This window comes from Scylla paramamosain, chromosome 1 (genome assembly GCF_035594125.1).
Source record: "Scylla paramamosain isolate STU-SP2022 chromosome 1, ASM3559412v1, whole genome shotgun sequence".
NCBI lineage: Eukaryota > Metazoa > Arthropoda > Malacostraca > Decapoda > Portunidae > Scylla > Scylla paramamosain.
In genome coordinates, this window is record NC_087151.1 from 36,771,325 (window position 1) to 36,775,362 (window position 4,038).

The 4,038-nt window shown below is 42.7% G+C and overlaps 1 non-coding gene across 1 annotated transcript; it reads left to right on the forward strand.

The window, feature by feature from the left end:
- The first annotated feature begins 3,635 nt into the window (after positions 1 to 3,635).
- On the forward strand, positions 3,636 to 3,709 carry Trnai-aau (transfer RNA isoleucine (anticodon AAU)). The gene has a single exon. It is a non-coding gene; the product is annotated as a tRNA-Ile (tRNA).
- Positions 3,710 to 4,038: the final 329 nt, after the last annotated feature.

The following is a 4,038-nucleotide window of genomic DNA, read 5'->3' on the forward strand; positions in this document are numbered from 1 at the left end:
TGACATGTTGGATCTCAAGATAATGACTGGTTGGTTAGTAGATGTAAACATGTGTATCGCTCATTCCTTTTCACTTCACGCCACAAGGACGTTACAGGAGACTGTTTATTGAAGCGCTAGAGAAATAAAGATCTTCTGCCTCATTTTGTGTTTTTTTTTCTCACTCCCACAATCCCCATCATCATATCTGCTTTTAAAAATAATACAAAAAAAGAAAGGGGAAATGCAAGCCAACCTCATCTCCATAAAACCATAGGACACTGAATACCACTTAAGCAACCACTCTAAGACTTCCACAAGGACATGGAGACTACTTTTTTTGCTTCCTCCCTCCCTCCAAGTGTGAAAGCTTTCAATGGCATTCATAAAAAAAAAAAAAAACTTCGTCTCTACGTTTGTTGTTTGTAAAGTCAGAAGTCGAGTAATGTTCAGCACCTTCTTTCCTTCTTTCCTTCCCTTCCTCTATCTTGTGTTCTCCGATCTGCTGACAGTCTTCTCACAGAGCGTGGTATTTGATGCATTCTTATTAGGTCAGAGGACTTTAGATGGAAGGAAAAAGGCATGGCACCGTGGAAATGAGGGCACATAGTTACTCGTTTCATAACCTTGACTATACATCTACTGTCTTTAGAGTGTAAAAAGAAAATAAGTAAACACTGGTGATAAAAAAATACAAATAAGCGAAAATAAATAAATAAATAAATAAACGAACAAATACGTAAATAAAATAAGACTTGTGCGAGCAAAGAAAAAACTGAAAAAAGCGCATGTAGTATTTAAAGCTGAAAAGAAAAAAAAAACACTGATGTGAAAAAAACGGAGACAATAAAGAAAAAAAAACAAGTGGATTTAGGAGCATCTATAGACGAAAGCGATCCAGTTCTTCCTACTTACCACATGAGAGAGAGAGAGAGAGAGAGAGAGAGAGAGAGAGAGAGAGAGAGAGAGAGAGAGAGACGATGCTACACTTTAACCAATATAGTCCATTTCATATTTTAAGTTTTCAACCGTCAGACATATGCTGTCTAACCTTTACATCATCAACAGGCGAGACCTTTGAACTGGCCTCGTAACTAGCAACCAGAAGGGGAAAGTGGTAGAAAACGAGAAACAAAGAGAGGGAGAGAGAGGAAGGGAGAGAGAAAGAAGAGTAAAAAAAAAAAGAAAAAAAAGGAGAAAGGAAGAGGGAAAATTACCCTGTATGGTGGAGAGACACATACTTCTCAAGGGTCGGGGAAGAATAAAATAAAAGTGCTTCCCATCACGTGGATTTACGAGTCTCGTCGGAGGGTCCCGGACGACGCGGGGTGCTGGGATCGGCAGAACCACAAAGACGGGGATTTAATGTTATTGTCGAGGTGTAAAGATGCCAGCGGGAGGGTTGACTCAGCTTAGCAGGGGGCGGGGTGGGAGGGAGGGGCGAAGGTGAGGTGTGTGTAGGTTGGACGAAACACACTGCCCGGACTACGCACAGACAGACGGATGGACAGGTACACAAGGTCAGCTAGACATTATATTAGGTGAGACACATGGGTGCTAAGGGAGACGGATATGTTACATGGTGCTCAGACAGTGACAGGGAGTTAAACATGTTTTCTTTTATGTTCGAAGTGAACTTGTAATATCGCAACTTTTTTTTTTCTATATATATATTTTAGTGGAAATTTTTTTAACTTTTATTTACCGTTTAATAAGGTCTTGAACTTATATACAAGGAAAAGAGAAACATAAGATTATCAGACAAACTTTTCTCTTTCAACATAATTTTTGAAGTGTTATATAAAGGACATAAGTCTATATACGTAAAACTGCTCTGAAATTATAGTGCCAATCAACTTTGTGTTTAAATTCTTGTATTTTTTTTTTTTTTAGAAGAAACAGGTAGCCTACATTGACACTATATAGGAATGTGGAGAGAGAGAGAGAGAGAGAGAGAGAGAGAGAGAGAGAGAGAGAGAGAGAGAGAGAGAGAGAGAGAGAGAGAGAGAGAGAGAGAGAGAGAGAGAGAGAGAGAGAGAGAGAGAGAGAGAGAAAGTAGAAAAAATAAGCACAGGAAAACAATCTGACACTCCACAAGATTTTTCACCTTCACCGTCAACCTTCCCTGGCCTACATCTCTTTCCCTTCCTGCGACCCACCCCATCATCCCATACCCACGAACACTACGAGCAGGAGAGGCAGAGAACCAGCACGTGAGAGGTACGGAAACTCGAACAGCTCTTATTTACTCCTAAAAACTAATCCTTCCTTCAACCTAATTGGTATGAAGAGGCAGAAAACTATAGACAGGTAACTTAGTCTTCTCTCCTTTCCCTCCTAAGAACTAATCCCCCTTTTAAACTAACGAGGTGATTGGTATGATAATCCCACAGCTCGGGGTAAGGTCCACTTGGCGCCTCACGGATGGATGCCACGCCTCTCCTGCCCGCCCCTTGTCGCTGCTCACGTCGTCCCGATAACACCATATCGCGGCACTCAGGGCGTAAGTGGCTCCACTGATGGCCTGCTCACGACGAGACGCTATTTGATCTTAAAAGTAGGCAGGTGTTCCTCCTCCCGGCCACCACCCACCTCACCCGCTTGTCTTTCTGCTCTCGCTCGCTCATCTCTCGTCTCACGTCTCTCGCCTCGCTTTCCTCTGGTGGGTGTCAATGTTCTCTTTCCTTCCTTCTCTCGGGAATACTTGTGACGGTTTGTGTTTCATTTATTCATTCATGTTTTCTTTCATTCTTTTTTATTTCTCTCTCTCTCTCTCTCTCTCTCTCTCTCTCTCTCTCTCTCTTTCTCTCACGCTGAAGGCAAGACTGAATAAATACTGATACGGAGACGGCGCCACGCGAGCCTACAACTCAGACCGTGTATACAACTAGGTAAACACACCCACCCACTCACACACACACCCACCCACTCACTCATGCACACACACACACACACACACACACACACACAGCTAGCCGGTACCATGGAGCATTTAATGGACGAACGCCAGGCTGATCATAAGCGACCCCTCAGCCCAAGGGAGCTTTCTGCGAGTCTCATGCGACGCCAGCAGCCGGTCACGGAGTCAAGTGTTTCACCACCACCACCATCACTGCCGCCGCCGCCACTACCACCGCCACCACCACCACTACCATCACTGTGTTCTTAATCACTTCCCTGTCCTTTTTTTTTTTTCTATTCAGCAGCTGCATTGGAAATTATTACGGTTTTTTAAGGTGATTTCGTGACTGCGCTGTCTTTTCTCAAACTACTACTTTCAGCAGCTCCAGTGGGAGTTGTTGTGCTTTCCAAGGTGGTCTCATAATTTCATTGATGATTTTAACGAGGGTTCGGCATCTTTGTACTCTCTCAACAGGGAGGTTTTAATACACTTCGCGATGTAATGTTGGACTTGATATTGGACTGTCTTCTTAAGGGACCTGTCTTCAATGAGTCTTTTTTTTCCTCCTGTTTAGTTTCCCTTGGCCAAAGCCCCTCTAAAACTAAAAATAAATAAATAAATAAAATAAAAAATCAACAATAAGGAAAACATTCATGAGAACCTGACTAATTATCTCTGTAGCTTCTGATAAAGTCCTCAAGAGGTCAAATGCGTTCACAAGTGTTAAGATTCAAGTTATACTTAAGATATCCACGGCCTGTTAGCTCAGTTGGTTAGAGCGCCGTGCTAATAACGCGGATGTCGTGGGTTCGATCCCCATACGGGCCACAATGACACTTGCATCATCAATTTTTTTTATTTAAAGAGATAGAAAGGAACTGGTTCTCTAATACAGTGGTAGATGAATGGAACACACTCAGTATCTGATGCGCTTTAAAAGAAGATGAGAGAAATTAATGGATAAGGATGATGGGTGAAAATAGATCGGTATGGTTCTTGCAAGGACTGCCACGTGTAGGCCTGACGGCTTCTTGCAGCTTAAGAACATAAGAACATAAGAAATAAGGGAAGCTGCAAGAAGCGACCAGGCTTACACGTGGCAGTCCCTGTATGAAATATACCTACCTATTTCCACCTATCATTCCCATCCATAAACC